General features: G+C 41.2%; 1 long non-coding RNA gene across 1 annotated transcript; it reads right to left on the bottom strand.

Moving 5' to 3' along the window:
* Positions 1 to 1,436: 1,436 nt before the first annotated feature.
* Positions 1,437 to 23,200, bottom strand: LOC123376427. The gene is made up of 5 exons (XR_006581783.1): positions 23,023 to 23,200; positions 20,877 to 20,946; positions 16,466 to 16,640; positions 5,527 to 5,604; positions 1,437 to 1,615 (listed from the first exon to the last, which is right to left on the bottom strand). It is a non-coding gene; the product is annotated as an uncharacterized LOC123376427 (long non-coding RNA).
* Positions 23,201 to 23,632: the final 432 nt, after the last annotated feature.

The raw sequence follows: 23,632 nt of genomic DNA, 5'->3' as shown, positions 1-23,632 counted from the left end.
ATAACACAAAAACAATACAACCCTCTCTCACACCTAGATCTATCAAGTTTTCAACCCCTCATCACAGCTGTGGAGGAAACAAATTGGCCTGCAGTTAAACAACCACTCGTATCTGTGTGTCAGAACAGCACAAATAATGACAAATAGCAGCAAGTAATGACCATAGTTATTCACAGTCATGTTTGAGGAGATTATTTAACAAGGCCAAGGTTACTACTGTCTATTAGACTAAATTATGTAACGGTGTTACAATCAACAGCACAAACATTGGGTCGGGGGATTGCATTATTTTGAGCAATGGGGTAAATGACTGGCATTTCTGGAGGAACTGAATCTCACCTGCTATAAAGAGTCTGGGCTTAACCCTGGAAAATAAAACATTTCTCTTGCAAAGGATTTTGTCATATCAGGTAAATTCTGAGGCGGGATACTCTGTTCAATAACCATATGCTTGCATAGGCATGTATTGCTGTGGACACATTGGGCTAGATTCACTCCAGATGGCACAGGGAAGTAAATTGTACCTGCTTGTGCCAAAGACCTGTGCCATGTTTCAGAGGGCATTCATAGTGAGAGGGCAGGTGAAGTTTTCATCATTGCTCTCTCTTGGGTGGGCTATTCCATAGATATTTCTTGGGCCTCCAGAGGAGCCATGGAAGAGTCTGCCAAGTGGATTGGCTGGATCAACATATTATTTCACCAGTGCCTCACCTTTTGGGCCACATTGGCCCCCAGCTTTAAAATAATTCAGCTATTTTTCCTCCTTCAGCAAAACACAATGTCTTGAGCCACCAAAACCTCCCTTAGGACAAACTTTTTGCTGACAGGGCCATGGCATGCTTGTTTACAGCCACAGAAGCTATTGTTAAATAGAAGTAAATCTGGCCTGTTGAGTAAGACACTATAACTTCCCCTTTGTGTCCTGACATCTCAACGTGTGTGCAGGGCTAGAAGAAAATCCCTAGACCTTATGTCTTGGTCCTGCAGTATCAGATAGCACAGGAGAGAATTATACTTAAGACTAAAGGTGCCCTCCATTCCCATAAGTAAATGTCGCTGATGACTATGGGTACAACTGAAGTCCACTTTCACATGAAACTAATGATTTTCTTTATGAGATAAACATAGAACATGCATCCATTTCCTACAGCATTATGAATATGTCCCTTATTTGCTAAAATTAAACAAAGACCAATACCTGCTTAGAATTCTCATCACTGCAGTCACCAGACTGCACTATGGTTGCAAAAACAAACACGAACTCTGGAAATGTGGTTGACCAGAATAAAAGTATTGAAAGAAATGGAGCCACATGCATCTGTATTAGGCTTCCACTTTTTAAAACTATTTATTTATTTACTAAGTTTAACAAGCTAACAAATCCTTGCCGTGTACATATCTGAAATACAGGCACTCCTCGACTTTACGATGTTTGACTTATGACGAATGGCACTTACAACACTTCTGGACTGACACCCTGATTCAACTTACAACAATTGGTTTTGACTTTACAATGCTTGGTCCCACAATGGAGTGGATTGCAGTTCCGAGTTATGACGTTTCGACTTACGATGCAATTTTCAGGAACCAATTGTGTCGTAAGTCTGAGGACTGCCTGTAAAAGAATCATTACAACAGTTAGCTTTTGTTTAAAGAGACATAATACAGGAATATAATCATACCTTTTATTTAACAGGGTATTACCATATTACAGAGTGAGCATCATTACAATGCCTATAATATGTCATGTCTAGGGATTTTATTAAATTGAGGGAAATCTCTAAATACACATGTTGAACAAACCTGATACTCTATCAAAATGTCAATATTCAAGAAAATTGGACAACTGTACTGGGGCGGGTTTTTTGTTTGTTTGTTTTTTCCAGGTGAATGTACTTTATGTGAGTGTTGAATAAAAGGTAACCAAATATCTAAGCATCTATCTGCCCTCTGTCTATTTTGCTGGGTACATAACTGGTGTATTAATTTTTCCATAACCTCCAATCTTTTTCAACCATTCCTCTATGGTGGGGTTATTTTACTTTTACCATCTATAGCCTACCAATGACCTAGCAGATGAGAGATTAATTGTTCAATTCCTCCTATATGACCATTTCCTCTAAGAAGCCCCAGCAGGATTACCAAAGGATCATTTGACATAATAAAATATCCAACAATATATGGTATTTGGTTACGGATTATATCCCAATAATCTCTAATGAGTGGACAAGTCCCCCATATATGCATAAAATCTCCCATTACCACAATTTATCCAACATTTATCCCCATTCAATCAGTGTGTATAATATATATATTGAACCTGTCTGATATGAGGTACCATTGAAGCAGCATCTTTAAGAAATTTTATTTTACTGCTACACACTGATGTTTCTGGTCCTCTTTTCCAGATCAAACTCCATTCCTCCAGGCTAATTTGTCTGTCTGGGTCCTTTTCCCAGCATGTCACATATGGACTTTGGGGGGGGGAGGGTGGGGGGGAGCAGGAAAATTGCAAAGATTGATATCAATTAGTCATAATTTTTTGTTTCCCAATTGATCAGATGGTATCACTTCTATTCAAATTAGTTTTCTATATAAATCAAGTTTTCTAGAAAGTTGAGAAATATAATGCCCAAAATGCAAGTACTGGTAGCTGTGGAGAGTGTGCTAGTTAAAGTTATTTTTGATCTCTAAATAAGTTAAAAAAATTCTTTACTTGAATAGCTGGTCAACCATGTGTATTGCATGGCTCTCACAATCTTTGAAGCTCTCTGGTTCACGATTTGGGTTAAGGTCTGGCTTATTTGCAATAGGTGTCATTGGCGAGGGGAAAAAAGTTCTATTTCTAGTTCTATTCCAAACCTATAGAGTAGCCTTTGCTAAAGGATGTGTGTAAATTTTAAAAGGTCTGATTTTTTTTTTAAATTTATGGTAGCCCAGTGATGTTTACAGTGTACTTGTTCAATAAAGACCCAGTGTTTGGCTGGGTTAGAGTGCCCCCAATCCACTACTGCTTTGAGCTGGCTGGGTTTGGTAGTTCCACAGAATATTTGGAACAGCTAGTCCACCCTGTTTAATGGGTCTGTACAAAGTATTTGCTCTCAGTCTTGGTCTTTTCTTATTCCACCTAAATTCTAAGACCATCCTCTGTATGCCTGCTAGGGTTTTATCTGGGATAATCCCAGAAAGATTTAGAAACAAAAAAGATATCCTTGGCAGAATATTGCATTTTGATTGTGGGTGAGGTAATATCTTTTATTGGATCAACTTCTGTGGCTATTCTTCCCAACCAAGAAATTGCATACTTCCCTGAGCACTCCAGGTCTTTGTTCACTTGCTGAAGTAGTGGTTTGACATTTAAATCATAGAGTTCTTCTAGGTTGTTTGAGATTTGAATTCCCAGATATCTTATAAAATTTGCTGCTCAATTTGTACCTAAATGTTTTCTGGAAGAGTGACTTTCATGCATCTGTATTAGATTAACAATTGAACTGTTAGAGGAATGATGAGCCCAATGGGATGAACTGATTTTAAAAAATAAATTTTATGAAAACAATTTGTATATCTACTGCAACTCATTATCTCGTCCCAGCTCTGCTGTATTCTCTTACCTTTGGTATTTGTCACCTTCTTTTGTAACACTTATGGGGGGGGAACTGTTCTATCAATAATTTAGTTTAACTTTAAAATAAAAAATTAGTTACTAAAAAAAATATCTGAGGAAAGAAAAATGCCATTGAAGTTAGCCTTGGATAAAGAGGTCTGCTTAATTTAATGTCAATAACTTTCTATTCATTATGTATTTTAATACAGGCAAGAAAGCTACATCATTTTAACTTACATAGTAAAATAAAGAAAAGGAAGGGCGGTATCTGTTGTGCCAAGTTCAAAGAAAAGATTGGCAATGAATTTCATAATTTTCATTCGCAATCACATCAGTGTTACCTCTTCATATGCTCTTGATCTGATGAATTCATTAATCAGAGATGATTAAAATAATATAACTTTTCAATGTATTTGAAGTTAAAAACAATCACAGAAAAGACTGAATCTGAAGGCAGCTATTTTCACTATTGCTTCAGATCCAAAACACTTCAAAAAGTGAACAGAAAATATGGCAAAAGCAGCCTTCTTGTCTACAGTATTTACATGCTTTACATACTTTAAAAATATGTGGCTTATTAATGACTGATTTTTCAACCTCCCCAATAAGCTATTTTATTAACATGACAGTCCGTTACTTACAAGTGTCAAGCAACTCCTTACTGTGCATGTATCCTTTAAGATGTTTAATATAAAAGATAGTACAGTATTTATACCCCTCACAATAAGAGAATGGATTGTTTTAAGGTTATACAGCCCAGTTGTGACAAAAAAAAGAAGGAACCTTACAAAATGATAAATATTTTCATTAAAAAACTTTAAAACTAAAAGTTCAAAGATATGTTCGCCTCTCTTATATCTTGTCAAAACATGACTTAGGACCCAAAACTAATCTACTTTCAATTTTATTCCATATTTCAGTGCTGTCATAGTACTCAGCAGAGAGTATTGGAATACGATCATTTTTTATTTTGTTGATGTTACCGACAGCTTTATTTCACAAAGCAATCTTATACTATGTCTACCAGTGGCAGGTCACAAAGGTCAAACAGTCTATCCTTACAGGTAGAGCTTATTAAATGGCACGTCTATTAAACCCAATGGACAACATAAAGAAACATTTCAGCAAAATACTTTTAACATAGTTCAATGAAGATATGAGTCAAAAGGATAGTAAATAATTTAAACTGAAACCAATAAGGAATTGTTGTTGTGTTTTACTAGCATCTTCAAAATTATGCTTCAAATACAATAGTTAGAATGAGGATTTTCAAGGTACTGACATTTACAATTATGTCTAAGTGACTAAACCAAGCTATATTTATGCTATCTAGGACTGTGTTTTAATTATATGTAAAAATTTAAAATTATCATTAAATTTTGGGTAATAATTTCCTTCAAAGCTATCTGCACGTCAGCTTACTAACTACTATACTGAAACATCATGGGATAATTTTTAGGAAACAACCTATTTGCAGTTATTTGTTTTAGAATGACACTTAAAGAGATCACATCCTGGCTTTGGAAATAATTCAGTAATGTATGTCAAAAGAATGAACTCTAAATAAGGAAAATGTGTGGACTTTACAAGATATTACATGAATGTTTTAACTGAAAAGGATGTGTGTGTTTTCTGGGGCCAGAAGAAAATATTTATTGATACATAACTGATTTTCTCTGTTTTTCTGGCATCATTTGATTGTTGTGGTATTTCCCTGTGACTTAACCTATCATATGTTAGACCTTACTTTTTCAATATTTATGTTTGCATAATTGTATTTACAAAAGAGGAACAAAAATAGGACATCTGTAGGATGGAAAGGTTATATATTCAAATAAAGATTCATATTAGTTATCTTTAGACTTACTTTGATTGGAATGCAAAGGTTAAGTATTTTTAATTGACTTTTTAAAAACCAGTACCTGAATTTTGGTAACCATGGTCTCTTATATGGACTCTGTTAGATGAAGTACTTGATCCACTGTTATCAGTAGGTTCACCTAGTCAGATAATTAATAAGATACGGAAACATAAAACATGAGTTGTTAAAGTTTACAATTACCTTCCCTCACAGCTTCACTCTAAATGCACTGTCCTTGCTTTAACACACAGTAAATCATCTACCTAAATGTATTTGCACCCAATCATTTTTTAAAGTCACAATCTTTGTAGTGTCAACTTGTCAAGGGTCAAAGGGAAGAACAGGCAAGATTCCCAAATCAATCCTCTTGTAGAAACTGTCTCATTTCATTTCAAATTACCTGCTGTGGCTGAAGCAGGCTATGGACAAACTGCCTTCCTCCATAAACCATGACAGCACAGGTCGAACTTATGTGATCATTCATAAGGGGCAAGTCATGCAGGGTCTGTCATTAACTACTTTTAAACTGCTGTGCAGGGTTAAGTGATCTTGCAGGGCAGCAGCAGATATAAATACTATTTGGACAGTTTAATGTCAAGAGACAACTCCTCTGGGATTAAAACTGTGTAACCCAATAGTGCAGTTGTCGATATAAGGATTAAGGTACTTTGGGATTGTTTCTTAGAGTCATGACTTTGCATGTGTTTTGTATGTTATTCAGATCTCAGACCCAGAATACAGCTGTATAAATTGCTTTGTAACAGACTCCCTGAAAATATTAAAATAACTCCAGCCTCTTGGTGTTCAAATACTTGTGATCTTCTAAGTAAGCATTCTCAGATGGTCTCCTTCTGTCCTTGTGAAACTGACCAACACATGAGAGAATACTGCTAGTTTAAGCACATAAGTATGTTGCAGCAACTAATCGTACACTGGGCTATATGATCAGTGGTCATATGGAATACTACGCAATCCCTCCCAACCACCCATGACCATCGAAGCAGTCATCCAGGACCAAACACCCCTCACATAAACACACCCATTCAGCCCTTGGGAAACTTTGGTCATGTCAACCTTCCTGAGCTAGATCCCAGGAAGAGGACTAAAGCTGAACATGGTCCCTTAAACTGGACCCTACCACTTCTGGCCACTTCATCTAAAGAAGAGTCATTAGACCTGTCTGCAACTAAGATGTAAAGACAAATGTCATTCAAAACAAAATATCAAGGGATATTAAAAGGTGAATAGAAATACTACCACTTTGCCCTTTTACAGCAGCTTCTATCCGAGCATTTCAAACCTAACATAACTTGCAGGTTCCCCCCACAGTGCTGGATGCTAGTGAATAAGATTCAAGTTCATTAAGGATTGCCTGCCTGCCTTTAAGTTTTATCCAGTTCTATTGGTTATTTAAATAAAAGCTACAACATATTTGATTTCCAAACCATATCTCTATTTGAATATGGGCGCTCAGCATTTGGAAAAGGGTAAACAAGTGTATATGATTGTTTTTGTATCGATGTTAAAATGCTTTTATGGTGAGTCCCTGGCACTCAGTAGAACTATACTGATACTGAGATCAATCTCAAAGAACTCTGTAGACCTTTGGGACCTAAAAACAAAGCAAGCACTGCAAATGTGGCACCAGAATGATCAGTAACTTACAATAGTCAGAAGGATCAAAGTAATTCTTACCTGTGTGGACCTTTACAGAGTATTTTTCAAATGAGTTTAATATGCCAATGGCATATGATTGAGAAATTAATTAAGGATGAAGGACTTCTGGGAGATGTTCGATATAGTCAATTCAATCTCATATGGAAAATATAAATTGGTCAATTTTAGATGTTAACATGCTAACCTGCAGCTATGTGCACTACCTTGAAAAGTATTCTTGACAACAACTGAAGTTCAAAATGAAGCATAGAAAACCCCTTATGTTTCATTTCAAGTAGCATTCTAGCTCCAAATAGACTTACAGTTACTTTACATTCAAATAAAGCCTGAGAGGTGATGTCTCTGGGAAGAACACTTCAGCAATAGCATATGTGTGAAGGATTCTTGAGTGAAATAACTAAAGTTTGAGTCACATTCTGTACTAACAATCAGACCTGTGGCCCCACAGTAACATCCACAGAGATCTTCAGAGAAGTTGAGCTTTCCACAGCAGCTGTATTCTTTGCATTAATCTAGTCATACAATGAGCTAACATGCAAACTAATGGAATACCTTAGGATATATGCTATTCCTGAAACCCTACAGAGAAAGAATTACAATTTAGGGAGCTGACATAAAGTAGCAGTTTTAAATAATGAGTAGGGCTGACTGACTTTTCCCCACAAAAGGCAGATAGTTATAGTGAATTGAAGACAATGCTAATACAGCAAACATAATTAAAATGCAGAGGGGAAAAAGCTAGCATTGCATACAAACTTACTGAAGCAGCATGCAGGAAAGCAAAACACAGTCACTGCACCAAAATAATAATGATATTTATGATTTTGATCAGTTAAGGACTGCAGATGCTTCTGTGAATATTAAATTCACATCCCAAATGTCACCAGTTTCACAGATGTTAGGCTGCTGTTCAGGAAGACAGAACACCACATGTGTCAAAATTAGAAGAAGAAATTTGTTGGACATACCATAAAAAACTTTGGTCCAAATCCTGCAGATCATAGCCTTCGTCAACACTACAGGGTTAGGTCGATTTTAGCCGCGTTAGGTCGATTTTATAATGAATGCGTCTACACAAGCAATCCCGTTCCGTCGAACTAAAGGGCTCTTAAAATCGACTTCTGTACTCCTCCTCAGTGAGGGGAATAGCGCTAAAATCAATCTTGCTGGGTGAAACTTGGGGTAGTGCGGACGCAAATCGATGTTATTGGCCTCCGGGAGCTATCTCAGAGTGCTCCAAAGCGACCGCTCTGGACAGCACTTTCAACTCAGATGCACTAGCCAGGTACACAGGAAAAGCCCCAGGAACTTTTGAATTTCATTTCCTGTTTGGTCAGTGTGGTGAGCTCAGCAGCACAGGTGACCTTGCAGTGCCCCCAGAATCGCAAATGAGCTCCAGCATGGAGTGAATGGGAGACACTGGATCAGGTTGCTGTATAGGGAGAAGAATCTGTGCAGGCAGAATGCCAATCAAAAAGAAGAAATACTAATATATATGCCAAAATTGCACAGGGCATGATGCTACAACAGGGACACACAGCAGTGCTGCATTAAAGTCAAGGAGCTGAGGCAAGCCTACCAAAAGACAAAGGAAGCAAACGGTCGCTCTGGGTCAGAGCCCCATACATGCTGCTTCTGTGATCAGCTGCGTGGCATTCTAGGGGGGGGACACTACCACTACCCCACCACTGTCCATGGACACCTGCAAGGAGGGAGTCTCACGCAACACGGAGGAACATTTTGTGGATGAGGAAGAGGAGGAGGAGGAGAATGCACAGCAGGCAAGTGGTGAATCCGTTCTCCCTGGAGGCCAGGACCTTTTCATCACCCTGGAGCCAATGCCCTCCCAAGGGCGGGATCCCCGACCCTGAAGGCAGAGAAGGCACCTCTGGTGAGTGCACATTTGTAACTACACTACAGGGTTTAAAAGCAATAGTGTTTAATGTTTGATTTGCCCCGAAGACTTGGGATATATTCGTGGCCAGAACAGCTACTGGAAAAGTCTGTTAACGTGTCTGGGGATGGAGTGGGAATCCTCCAGGGACATCTCCATGAAGCTCTCCTGGAGGTACTCTGAAAGCCTTTACAGAAGGTTTCTGGGGGGGGCTGCCTTATTTCATCCTCCACGGTAGGACACTTTACCATGCCAAGCCAGTAGCAAGTAGTCTTGAATCGTTGCAGCACAAAGCATGCCAGTGAATGGTCCTAGGTTTTGGTCGCATTCAAGCAACATTCGGTCTACATCTTTGTGTGTGAGCCTCAGGAGAGTGATATCATTCATGGTCACCTGGTTGAAATAGGGGAATTTTTGTAAGGGAACAGTAAAAGGACCCCGTTCATGCTGGGCTGTTTGCGCTTGGCTAAAAGGGATCATCCCAGAGAATAACCACACTGTACAGGGAGGGGTGAAGGGATCATCCCAAATAGCCACGCGGAGGGGTGGGAGAAGGTGTATGCTGCACATCCACCCGAAACCGCAGCCCCTCCTTCTAAATGGAAAACCCAATTGGCATTGCTTGCTATGGGAAAGGAGGGCGCTGCAGTTTGAAAACATTCCCACATGTCATGAAGGCGTTAGAAGCCAAACCCGCGTACCCTTTGGCTTACCATGGCTGCCTGGAAACTGAATTCTGTTGCCCAGCCGTGTGTGATGTGTCACCATACCGGCAGGCGTTCAATATAAAAGGTAAAGTGCGACCTTGTACCTAAAACACATGTGCTGTCTGCTGTGAATTGCTTCACTCACTGTGAAAGAGTCTCCCTTTTGTTTTCAGAAATGTATCATCTTAAATTTTACTCTCCCTTTTTTCCCCGCTGCAGGTGTAGATTTTTCTATGATCACCTTATCTCCATCCCTGAGGTTATCGCAGATTAGAAGGCGAAAAAAACGCACCTGCGATGACATGTTTTCGAAGCTCATGCAGTCCTCCCCCACTGATAGGGCACAGCTGAATGCATGGAGGCATTCGGTGGCAGAGTCCAGGGAAGCATTAAGTGAGCGCGATGAGAAGCAGCAGGATGTAATGCTGAGGTTAATGGGGGAGCAAATGCACATGCTAAGGCATCTGGTGGAGCTGCAGGAAAGCCAACAAGAGCACAGACCACCACTGCATCCACTGTACTACTGCCTGCCCTCCTCCCCAGGTTCCATATCCTCCTCACCCAGATGCCCAAGAATGCCGGAGGTGGGGGAGGCTCCGGGCACCCAGCCGCTTCACTCCAGAGGATGGCCCAAGCAACAGAAGGCTGTCATTCAAACAGTTTTTATTTGTAATGTGGCTACAATAAGCAATGTGGCCTCATCCTTCCCTCCTCCCTCAGTCCACCCTACCCTACCCGAGCTACCTTATCAGTTATCTCCCCTTTTTTTTTCAAATTAATAAAGAAAGAATGCATGGTTTCAAAACAATAGCGACTTTATTTCCTTTACCAGCTGTGATCAAAGGGGGGAGGGTGGTTGGCTTACAGGGAATTAAAATCAACAAAGGGGGCAGGTTTGCATCAAGGAGAAACACACACAACTGTCACACTGTAGCCTGGGCAGTCATGAAACTGGTTTTCAAAGCCTCTCTGATGCACAGCACGCCTAGTTGTGCTCTTCTAATTGCCCTACTGTCTGGCTGTTCAAAATTGGCAGCCAGGCGATTTGCCTCAACCTCCCACCCTGCCATAAACATCTCTCCCTTACTCGCACAGAGATTATGGAGTACACAGCAAGCAGTAATAACAATGGGAATATTGGTTGCGCTGAGGTCTAACCTATTCAGCAAATAGTGACAGCGAGCTTTTAAACATCCAAAGGCACATTCTACCGCCATTCTGCACTTGCTCAGCCTATAGTTGAACTGCTCCTTACTACTGTCCAGGCTGCCTGTGTATGGCTTCATGAACCATGGGAGCAAGGGGTAGGCTGGGTCTCCAAGGATAACTATTGGCATTTCAACATCCCCAACAGTAATTATCTGGTCTGGGAAGTAAGTCCCTTCTTGCAGCTGCTCAAACAGCCTGGAGTTCCTAAAGATGCGAGCATCATGCACCTTTCCCGGCCATCCCATGATGATGTCAGTGAAACGTTCCTTGTGATCCACCAGTGCTTGCAGCACCATTGAGAAGTACCCCTTGCGGTTTATGTACTGGTTGGCAAGGTGGTCCGGTGCCAAGATAGGGATATGTGTTCCATCTATTGCCCCACCACAGTTAGGGAAACTCATTGCAGTAAAGCCATCCACTATGACCTGCACATTTCCCAGAATCATTACCAATATCAATAAATAATCATACTCGTGGCCAGTCCCTCCCTACTTCCAAGTCCAAGTCCTCTTCCACAACCAGACTGTCTCGCTCCAGCTCTCAATCCTGGTCTCTCTCTCCGCCAGCCTCCAGTCTCAGTTTCCACCATCCCCAAAGCTTCCTGTCCCAATCTACTCTCCTCACAGCTCTCATACTTATTCCCTCCACATTCAAATCAGGTAGCTTCCTCCACTGATGCCTGGGCCCAGCAAAGAGGTCACTGAGAGCACAGGAGAGACAGTCTCCCTGCTCTTAGCTCAGATGGTTGCCCAAACCTATACCTAGCATGGCCTGCAGCAATCCAGTACTTCAGCTGTAGGGAAAGTCCTGCTCAGTCCTAGAAGTCCTGCTCAGTCCTAGACTGCAGCATGTCAGTGCAGATGGAATCTTTGGGGAATTCAGCTGTTAGAATCTAATAAGTCCCTTCTGAACATATGCAAACTGATTTTTTCAAAGGCTTCTAACTTGGCCATATTTGGGCAGATTTTCACAGGGATGGTAAAAGAAAAAAGGCCTGCTAAAAGTCAAGTCTCTATCGAAAGCATGGAGGTGCTAGAGCTTCTTAGATAAAAGGTCCGGATTTTTTAATGTAGGCAAAACAGTGCATATTTCCCTAGATTTAGTCTCGAAAATGGCTAAACCATTTTGCCTGAGCTTTTCCAGAAATAGTCAACCTGAAGTAAACGCCTAGCATGGAGAATTTCAACCTAAGTGATTGTAGTTTGACAAATTATAATTAACTGAAAACAGGATCTTATAATGGGAAGTGTTGGGCAACCTTAATAGTAGATGGTACTACCAGCCCTTCCTATAATAATGGAGCTATAGTTATAACATCCGTAGATTGTAAGCTCCTTGGAGCTGATACAATCTTTTTAGTGTTTGGAAATCACCTAGTACATAGTGGGTACTGCTATCAATAAACAATCATTTAAACCTACAGCTAAAGGGTAATCAGTGCAACTCAGTAAATAATGGTATAATGCAAGCATTTTCTATATCTTATAAAGTTAAGCATGCTGTTATAGGTAAACAATGGAGAAAGCAGAAAGACAGCCGACAAAATTATTCATATTATTATATGAAACACAGATGTTTACATTAACGTTTTAGCAGCTAAAATGGTTAAATGATTCCAGATTATTTATATGCAGTGTTGTCATAGCCACGTCAATCCCAGGTTATTAGAGAGACCAGGTAAGTGAGGTAATATCTTTTATTGGACTAACTTCAGTTGCTGAGAGAGACAAGTTTTTGAGCTTACACACACACACACACCTCTTCTTCCTGTCTCTCTCACCAACAAAAGTTGATCCAGTAAAAGGTATTACCTCACTCACCTTGTCTCTCCAGGTATTTTAGATATGTAATAACTGATAGCAACATGACAAAGATAAAAAAACACTATTAGAGGAGATTCTTGAATACTGGCATCTACAAACATTTTCTGAAGGTGAAAGCAATGCAGACCATTTTCTAACATTCAATCAAATCCAAACATGCACAGACAGAACACAAATTGAGTTTTAAGACCACATTCTGGGTTCAGTCTTCAAATGCCTAAGACCTCCTCTTTTTTCCCTCCTGGCCCTCAGGGTAGATCTAAAGGACTCCCCAAATTTACACACCTTGTACTCCCCCTTTGCTGTGGCCTTGCATAGCATCCATCATCCTTTTGACCAAAGAGGATGGAAGAGGATGCCTTTTGCTGTTTGTCGGGGTGCAGCAAGCTTTATGCTTCTCGTGAAGGTGGATTACCAGGAGCACTCCAGCCACAGAGTCCGGGCACTCCAGTGTGGACACCTCAAGAGTTAGGGTGCCCAGGGCTGATTTAATGCACTCCAACTCACAAGTGTAGCCAAGGCTTGTGGCTTGGTTTCCTCTCTCCTACCAATGAGCAGGAAAGTGTAAGGCTCTGATACTTACTCAGCTGTTCACCCAATTCCTCCTACAAAATACCCTATCATCCATATATTTTAGCAAATAATTATGGATATAATTCCCTACATGTTTTCCAGAAATAATTATAAATACTGGTAAAAAGGGGCAGAATTTGTAGCAATCTATTCTTTTTTATAAAACTTGTAACATTTCATTAATTATTTCAGTTTACTTACAAAGCCTGGAATCCTCACAAACCATCACCACGCCCCCTAAAAGTTGCAAGTTTTGTTTTTTTATTCTGCTGTTGTAACATGTTAATAGTAAAAATGAGTAATGATTACTGTGATAGTTGTATTAGAAAAACAAACTACATTTTTACCTTATTTGGATCTAATGATTCGTTTGTCCTACAGATACCATTAGGTCATTGCTCATACGGAGGAAATCACTGAAGCAATCAGATGACCCAAAAAACCTCAAGAAATCCTTGAACTGATGACCCTATGATCTAAATTAGTCTGACATAGTAAGAATTGCATCAGATGTAATGTGTGTGACTATAGGGATGATGATGATAATCTGAAACAAAGAACTACAATTCCACTAAATAATAAACTCTATTGCAGGAATTTCCCTGGATCTTCCATGAAGACTGTCACTTATTATGTCCCTTGGGGCTCAATCTTTTCACCTTTGTTTATTTAGCACAGTGAGAGGTTATGTGATGATAATGCATTCGGCATCACCAATATGTAACACTGTATCACCAAGCCATATGGCTCTTTAACAAATGGGGATGGCGCAGTCTCCCTGATGACAGTGTGTCCAAATAAAGTGAGGACCTGGATGAAAAGTAGCTGGCACAAGTTTCAATCAGAAGTCAAGCTGGCTGGCAGGGGAAAGCACTTTGAAGAAATGACTGGAGCTAATAAGACTCACGTTAGCAATATATTACTATTCAGGCCTGGTCTACACTAGAAAATTAGGTTGGTCTGACGACATCGCTCAGGAGTGTGAAAAATCCACACCCTTGAGCAACACCATTAAACTGAACTAACCCCCAGTATAGACAAGAGAACTTTCCTATTAACCTAGCTACCAAGGGAACCCCTCCTGTCAGCATCGGTAGCGTCTTCACTGAAATGCTGTAGCTGCAGCTCTGTAGAGTTTTAAATGTAGACAAGCCCCTATATTCCTCTTGGGAGGGGGGAATTTCTCCCTTTTCCCCAAGACATTTCTGGGGACATCTTTCACCTAATATATATTTGATTTTGTATTAAATTATTAAACACATTTGTGTCTTACTGTAGGGACAACTGTTATCTGTTGAACACTTTGGGAAATTCCCTTGAGATTCTCATTCAAAATCTGCAAAATTCTGCAGATGATTAACTTCAAAGAATGGACCAATTTTTAACCTCTCTTGCAGGTATGCTTCTGAATGAAGATAAGTGAAAAATGACACAAAGGTGGCTCTAGTAATGTTGCTTCATTAGTAAGTACACCTAATCATTCCTGAAGCAATTCAAATGATGCAACAGCAGGCAGCAAAGTGGAAGACACAAGCCTATTTTTTCTTCAACGTTGCTGATCGCTAATGAGACTGGTCATTGCAGAATTATCTGCTGAATCACCAGAGGTAACTTTCAGAGGTAATCTCTAATGCACAAACTCCTATGTGGTTGATGCAGAAGCTTGTAGAGATAAAAGGGTTTGTGTTCTCTCTTGCAATCCATACAGAATTGCGAAAGAAAGAATGTGACTGAATTGTTTCCAATCTCTTGGAAAACACACCTGACACAAATAGAGACTATACATGGAAAAAAGTGGAGGGAGAATGTCCCAATCAGGAAAAACTCCCTGTTACTTCAAGGAGAGTGTTCTCACTAAACTCTTCAGAGTGTGTGGGGGGGTTCTTTTTTGTATTCGAATAGGAGTGCTTGTTCACTAAATCTCTTCACTTAACACTTCCCAGAGGCATGGAAGAGTCCAGAGTCTGATCTTACATACTGCTGTGTAAATCAAGAGAAATTCCACCGAAACCCATAATATTACTCCTGATTTACAGTGGTGTAAATTAGATCAGAATCGGTCCAGCCTGAGTGAATAGTTTACACTTTTGCTGTAACTATTGTTTGGCTTTTCAGCAGAGCTAGTTAAACAAAAGCAACACTGAAGCTTAAACAAGGTTTGCATTGTAAAGTCTGTTGTCACAATGGGAAAAGCAAATAAGCCCTCAGAAAAAGGTTCTTCAGAAAAATCCTGAAATTAAAAAGGGGCTAATTTTCTTATACTCAGCAGCCATTTTCCAACATCCTGTTTGTAACCTTATCCTAAGGCCTTGTCTAGACACAAACCTGCACTGATTTAATTAAACCGTGTCAGTTAAACCAGTGGAAACCCCCGTGTGGGCACCCTTATTTCTGTTTGAATTGCTTTTTTTCAGTTTGGCTTAAAACCCTCTTTCTACCTGACAAACTCATTAAAGCTGAAATACGAATAGCAACACAGCCATTTTCACTGGTGTAATTAAATTAGTTTAAAATCACACCCAAGTTAACCCAGTGTGTACACAAGCCCTCAGTCCTTAAATACATCTAAATCAAAATCTAAACAAATGTCTATACAGTATTTGGACTTCAGTGGTGAACTGCAGCTAGAGGTTCAAACTACATGTTGATTTCCCCAATAGTAAGGTGCATAGGAGCATTCAACACACAACTAATTTCACTGTAACCTTTATTTTAAACAATCATTCCATTCAGCTCCCAAATGTGCTGACAGACCAGAACTCTGTGATATCACAATTCCAATGGAGCTGATCCATCAGTACTGAGATGTATTAGTCTATAGGCTATGGCTACACTTGCACTTCAAAGCGCTGCCGCGGCAGCACTTTGAAGCGCTAAGTGTAGTCAAAGTGCCAGCGCTGGGAGAGAGCTCTCCCAGCGCTGTCCGTACTCCACCTCCCTGTGGGGAATAACGTACAGCGCTGGGAGCCGCACTCCCAGCGCTGGGGCTTTGACCACACTGGCGCTTTGCAGCGCCGCAATTTGCAGCGCTGGAGAGGGTGTGTTTTCAAAATGTTTCAAAACTGCCTACCGAAATAAGAAGCCAGCTCCACTTGTCCCATTTCTGATATCACTTACCTCCATTGAATGATACGTTCTGGGGCAGCCCAACAATCAAGAGCCAGGCAAAATAACTCTGAGAAGCTGAATGCCCCTCTTCACCTTCAGTCCATCCAAGCACATTTATTTCATTTCTGGTAAACTATCTGCATTTTTCCCTTAATTAAGGTGGGGGTCACACTGGCTCCATGACCTATTAAACAAATATCTACTTTAGTCATTCAACTATGTCTCCAGATCACTTCAGAGAAGATATTCCCCTCACCAATTACCATCTCCTCCCCAGATCCTCCTCTAACGTTTCTTACCTCTAATAAAATATTAATAGTCACCAATGCCAGCTGCTGTAGTCCACTACAGTTGATTTTGCTTTAAAAACCTACCAGCAGTGAAGAGATGCTATGCTCCATAACGTTTCCCCCTTTGGCATGCAATGTAATCCAAGTCACCTCCAATAGTGAAAGCTTTACAGAATATAAGATTTCTATGTTGCAGGCAAAATGAGACAGCTGTGTCAGCAGCTGGCAGTAAGGTTTAGCAATGCTAGTGGTTATTTATTATTTTATTTATTAAGATGTCTAATTACAAAAGTCTCAGAGCTTATCTGCAATGTTTAAAAACGATACATAGCTCTTAATGACTAAAGCCAGCAAAGAGAAAAGCCTGCACTCTCCCAAAATAAATGGAATGAGATGCCTAGACCTACAGGTAAAAACAGGAGAAAAGATGTCCCTTACACTGTACACACACTAAAAGTCATCACATGAGTGATCTGTTGGACCAGCAAAAGAATCTAAGCAGAGCTGAGGCTATTAACAGGGAAGGTTTCAGGGAAAGAAAGAGGCAGATGGGGTGGAGCAGATAGCAAAAGCATGGTAAGGAGGCAAAAAGTTAAACAGGGAGAAGGCCGAGGGAAAAATCTCAACTTCTAGATTTGCATGCCACCTGAATCTGTAATAAAATTCTGCCAGGAAACTGTAGCTAATACTGCACAGAATTTTTTTTAAACTGAATAAGGACGTGGACAAGCAGTCTCAGGGGTTCTTAAAGATGCAAAATACCTATCATAATATTCCAATTAGCAAAGTGTCTATATTTTGTTCTTTGAAATAAATACAAAAGGTTACTTCCTATTTTGGAGGAGGTTTGCCTTTTGTAAATCCCACACAATCTTTAAATAGACCAAAACCTTGTGTCATAGTAAGATAGAAGTTTGACAGAAAACATTTTATATTTTGCTACCACTAATTATTACTAGAACCATCTGTGCTCCTGAGGGCTAAGTAACCACTGCTGCTAAAGACTGCTGAGTTCTAGGTCTGCACTGCAATTAAAAGGACCCTATGAGGTGGGAGGGGCCCAGAGCTTGCCCAAACATCTATATCACAGTTAAACAGCCCCTCAGGCCAGGCCCCACAAGCCCGAGTTAGCTGGCTTGTCCAGCCGCAGATGTCTGTCTGCAGTGTAGACGTATCCTAAGTCAGATTTTAATGTTTCCAGTTTAGTTCAAAGAAATACCCTTTTTTTAAGCACTGGGTAAACAACACCGTCCACTTTTTTAAATATCACACTTGTCTCTGAAAATTCGGTACCTACTCGAGTTGCAAGTTAACACCTAAAATTACTCTAGCATAAAGTGTTAGGAAAAAGTCATTCTCTATTTTTTCAGTTTTTCTTTGTGCATTCAACAGCACTTTGTGAATAGTTAGTTTTGTTGTTCCCCTATTAAGTCTTCTCTCCACTGAGAATATTTACAAAAATATCCCCACTGGTACTGACTCCTGTCCATTTGAGACCCTGTCCAGCAACGTTGAAAGCCTTAATGTAAACTCCTCCTGCAACTGGACCTGTTTTTACCATCATTTCACTTAGAATTACTTTCAGCATGTTTAACTGAAATACTGGCAAAAATAGTACCAGACCCCTGTGCAAAGAAGCATCTGGATACCTAAAGAAACAATAAGGTTACAGCATCATATTACTTGGCAGTAAATGCGCCACAGCTCACAGATTAGGAGCCACTGCACTATACTATCCTCAGTGATCTCTTCATACAAAAAACAAAACAAAAAGCACACCTTTGGCTTACACATTTACTTTCAGTTTAATAACCTAATTTTCACTAACACTGAATTTGGCTATATTTGTCTGATGTGAGTCAATAGTACTGTATGTCCAGTGTGAAAAAATATTTAATTGCTATGAATCACTTGTAGAAATCAAAGCTTAAATCTTTTAAGGGCATGAGCCAACCACATAAATTTTGTTTTCACTAATATAATTCATTAGAAAAGTACTGTAGTGCATTGTATTTGATCACGTGCTTTTCAAAAAAATCTAATTAATAAGTACCTTAGTACACAAACAAATATTTTAAGTATTAGACAGTCTTGCTTTGTCTATCAACTATAAAAAGTAGCTTTTCTGATTTAGAAATAAATAGGTAATACAAGTAATGTCAGATCTTTACTTATTAGTTTGTAGAATTTGTAAACCTTCATTTCTTGTCAAATGCAATCAGACTGTTATATTGTCATATAAAATTGAAAAACATTTTCCAGTTATGTACATATCAGTCACGGCATTTAGTGCTCTGTGCTCATCAAGGCCAGTATCTGATATTCTGAATTTGTTTCATTTAGTATTAATAGATGTTTTGTAAAGAATTGCCATTCAGGGAAAGAAAGGAGGAATAGAAACATGAAACAATTAAATATGCAGTTGTCACTGAACATATTTCCAAGTAATAATTCATTATTTTTTCCTCACCTAACATTGAACTGCAATTCATGCAAAAAGAAAAAAAAGCCTTGGGTGATTTTGCTACAGATCCTCCGCCCGAAGTAATACTCAATTATATTGTGCATATGATATGTGCAATACCTGCTTTTACTTTAGGGCAATGTATCACAATGCCCTCATGTTTTCTGCTGCTGTACAGCATACTAGTCCAACAGCCACATAAGGAATTTGGTTCACTTTGATGATTCTGGAAAGTTAATGGGGAATTTTTTTAAACCAATGCGTGGGTATTTATCTTTATTAACACTGGTGGAATCTTATGTGGCTGTGTGCCCAGGGTGTTGCTTTGAAAATAAATCTCATAACTGTAGGCATCAAAGATCAGGTTGTACAGGTAACTGATTGACAGACAGCTTGAAGGAAGTAAGAGATAAGGATTCACGAACAATACTTTATGGTTATTCCACAGTTTGTTTGTCCTTCAGTTCCCACAGCTGATAAATGTTGCTGGGCTTGCTAATCATTGTCATTGCTGCATATATTATTACTATTAACAGTACTAAAATAACTATAACAACAGTAACTAGGCTCCATTATACTTAGAGGTACAGCAGCTTCTTCCAACATATGGAACTAATTTTCCAGCCCTCCAGTTCAATTGTAACTCTTTTACTTAGGAATACTTGAGTCCAAGTGGCATACGCACTCATCCCCATGTTATTTCTTACCTATCTTTATTAACAGGTTTTCCTGTAGGTGTGCTCTTTGTACGTTACGTTTGTTCATTGCCTCATTTTAATTGTCTTTATGTCCGAAACTCTGACAGTCCCTTAAGGAGCCAGCAGCAAGATGGTGTTTCTAACCAGCATTCCTTAAAGCTGATGCTTGAGGTAAGAAGGTGGAATTCACTTAGGGCTGAATTCTTCCTAACTCTTAAAAATGGGTGCACAACACGGAGCGGGAGGGAATAAGATGCTTCTCAACACTCCCTGCATAACTCCAAGGGCTAAGCAAAACTGCAGGGCCTGCATTCCAGGATTTGAAGGGACTGCTCCCCCAGTACTTTCCCAGAGGTGAGATGGGGCACAGAGTAGGCAGAGACCTCCTTTCATCCTCCCTGCATTCTGGTCAGCAGAGCCAGGCAGCCTCATGGGGGAGGAGAGAGAGAAGCTACTGCACACCATAAAGGGATGCAGCAGTGTGCGCACTCTGGCTGCACACTGGGAGGCATTCTGTTTCACTGAGGCAGGATGCCTCTGATTCTTCCCCTACAGTAGTGTAGCTCCACACTCCCCACGTCCCAGGATTGTGCCTAAATGGCAACCTTAGTCTTTAGAATTAACTTACAGTTATTAAAATGAGTGATACATACATCCAAAAGCAAGCCAATAATCAGACAAGAATCTCTTTATCCTGAATATCCTTTTTAGTCTTCTCCCAAGAGTTCAGAATCCCAGAGAACCCGCTTCTTGCTACACAGATATGTTTGTCTTGCATCAGAAAAGTTTACTCAACTAGCATATGCTGCAATACATCTACAATAAGGTTAGTGGGAATATAGCTACTTCAGAGGGGGGGGAAATGTCAATAAGCCCTAAAAGCAGTGATAACATACACCACTGAACAACAAAAGGCAAGTTAACATTAACAAGCTAACATCCAACATAGAATGAATAAAACTTGATACTTTATCTTGTTGTGTGGTCATCCCAACTGTAGAGCCAAGTAACAGCAGGACTTCACTGGGTTAATCTTTCCTGAATAACATATAATTGTATTATAAAACATACAGGAATTGACTCAAACTAGGTTATAAATAAAGTTGGCTGAAAATTTTCGAGTTTCTATGAGAAAGAGAGAAACAAATCAATATTTTTGGTGGAATTTTTCTCCCCATTTTTCAACCAGCTAAACTAGACAGTTTCAAAACCCATCAGTATGTTGTCTGAACTGTTACTAATGGAATTTTCATCATAGATCAGAGGTGGGCAAACTACAGCCCGTGGGCCACAACCGGCCCATGGGACCGTCCTGCCCGGCCCCCGAGCTCCTGGCCCGGGAGGCTAACGCCTGGGCCCTCCCCTGCAGCCTCAGCTTGCTCACTCCGCCACCGGCGCAATGCTCTGGGCCGCGGGGTTGTGAGCTCCTGGGGCAGCACAGCTGCAGAGCCCAGCCTGACCCGGTCTCTGTGCCGCACAGTGGCGGCAGTGATATGGCTCGACTCTGGCCGGGCGGCGCAGCTGTAGCACCGCCAGCCACCAGTGCTCCAGGAAGCGCGGTAAGGGGTTAGGGAGCAGGGGGGTTGGATAGAGGGCAGAGGAGTTTGGTGTGGTGGTCAGGGGGGAAACAGAGTTGAATAGGAGCAGAGGTCCCGGCCAGGGGTGGCTCTAGCCATTTCGCCGCCCCAAGCACGGCGGCACGCCGCGGGGGGCGCTCTGCCGGTCACCGGTCCCACTGCTCCGGTGGACCTCCCACAGGCGTGCCTGCGGATGGTCCACCGAAGCCGTGGGAGCAGCGGACCCTCTGCAGGCACGCCTGCGGGAGGTCCGCCGGTGCCGCCTGCCGCCCTCCCGGCGACCGGCAGAGCGCCCCCAGCGGCATGCTGCCCCAAGCACGCGCTTGGCGTGCTGGGGCCTGGAGCCGCCCCTCATCCCGGGGGCAGTCGGGGTCAGGGGTTGGATGAGGTGGCAGGGGGCAGTCAGGGGTTCTGGGGCCAGTCAGAGGACAGGGAGAAGGGGTGGTTGGATGGGGTAGGGGTCCCAGGGGGGCCATCATGAATGAGAGGAGGGGTTGGATGGGGCGGTGGAGATCTGGGGGCAGTCAGGGCACAGGGAGCGGGGGAGTGTGGATGGGGCAGGGGTCCCGGGGAGGGCTGTCAGGGAACAGGGGGGGTTGGATGGGGCAGGAGTCCGGGAGTGGGGGGCAGATAGGAGGTGGGAGCCGCTCAGCCCGCTGCCGGCCCGGGGTTCCATCTGCTGGCCCAAGGTTCCATCTGCCGGCCCCTGCCAGCCGGGTTCTTGGCTGCCAGCCCCACTCAGCCCACTGCCAGCCCGGGGTTCCGTCCATCCAGGCCTGCAGCAGGCTGAGCAGGGACAGCGATGGGGACACCAGGCGGGCAGCAGTGTGCCACAGTAAATCAGCTCACGTGCCGCCTTTGGCACGCATGCCATAGATTGCCAACCCCTGCCATAGAGTTTAAAATCATCAAATTTTGGTGTAGACTCGTTTATAAGACGACCCCTGCTCTTTGATGCATCACTTTTTTACCAAAAATATTCGGCTTACGAATGAGTACATACGGTATGTATAATTTTTCTCTTTTAAAATATACATTAATTCCTTGTGTTTTTAAGGGGATTTTCAGGTGTTCAAGGCCTCCTTATGCTTTTTTTTTAAATAAAAAACAGTAATAAGGGGAAATGCTGTCACTTCTCTGTGGACCCACTAGAAGACTCTAAATACAGTGGAACTGTCATGGCCCTGCTGCATGAGTGAGAAGACCAAGGAGAGGCCTCTCAGGGGCATTCAGCAAACCTCATATGCTCTGGAGTAGAATAGTGACAATGTGGAGAAGTATTTGGGAGCATTATGGGGCAAGCTAGGGAGAGGCAAGGGATGTACTGCACATATCCAAAGGGCTCAAGTCTACCATATGAGGCCCATGATGCTGTGTCTTCAACTGGGAAAACACATAGCTTTAGCCCATGCTAAACTAACTCATTTTAGCTAATCCCATTTTATGATCCTAGAGGACACTGTTAACGTTTTAACCCATGTTCACTGGCTCAGGTAAATATTTTGGTGGTCATAAGAGGTGAATCCCTAGGGCTTACCTCAACCAGATAACATCTTAAAACCAAAATGGCCTTGTCTCCACTAGGATTGCAACACAGGATTAACAATATATCCTTTTTCCGTAGTGAATAAGGCCCTAGTGGCTACAGTGGTAGTAAAGCAGTTGTGCACAAAACAGGTTTCCTTTTGCCAGATCCTTTGTGTGAAGCCTGAATATTGAGCCAGTATTTCTATAAATAAGAAAGGACAAGAACACAAGTTTGTTAATACCATGCATAAAACACTACACCTAGTCAAAGCTTTTGTCACTCAACAACCCTGCAAGGTAGAGAAATTTCTACAGAACAATTTTGTTTTGTTTACAAAACAATTTCCTAGACTAATCACCATACCTACCTTGCTCAAAAATTGTTAAGACCTTGGGTCAAGGAGACAGTGGCATTAGCTCTCAACAGAAAATGTGCTTTCCTACACTACTCTACACTAAAATAGCCTCTTAAGCAAGAATGTGGAAATGATTTATCTTGCAATGTTTAAAGTTGGATCTTCACCTCAGCTATGACTGCACAATCAGTCAGAGAGAGGATGTGATACTTTCATACAAAGAAAAGAATACTAATGGCCAAGAGAGTTCAGTATCTAACAAGA

Source organism: Mauremys mutica, chromosome 8 (assembly GCF_020497125.1).
Source record: "Mauremys mutica isolate MM-2020 ecotype Southern chromosome 8, ASM2049712v1, whole genome shotgun sequence".
Classification (NCBI taxonomy): Eukaryota; Metazoa; Chordata; order Testudines; family Geoemydidae; genus Mauremys; species Mauremys mutica.
The sequence above is the reverse complement of the archived record's forward strand: the minus strand, read 5'-3'. Positions and strand labels throughout refer to the sequence as shown.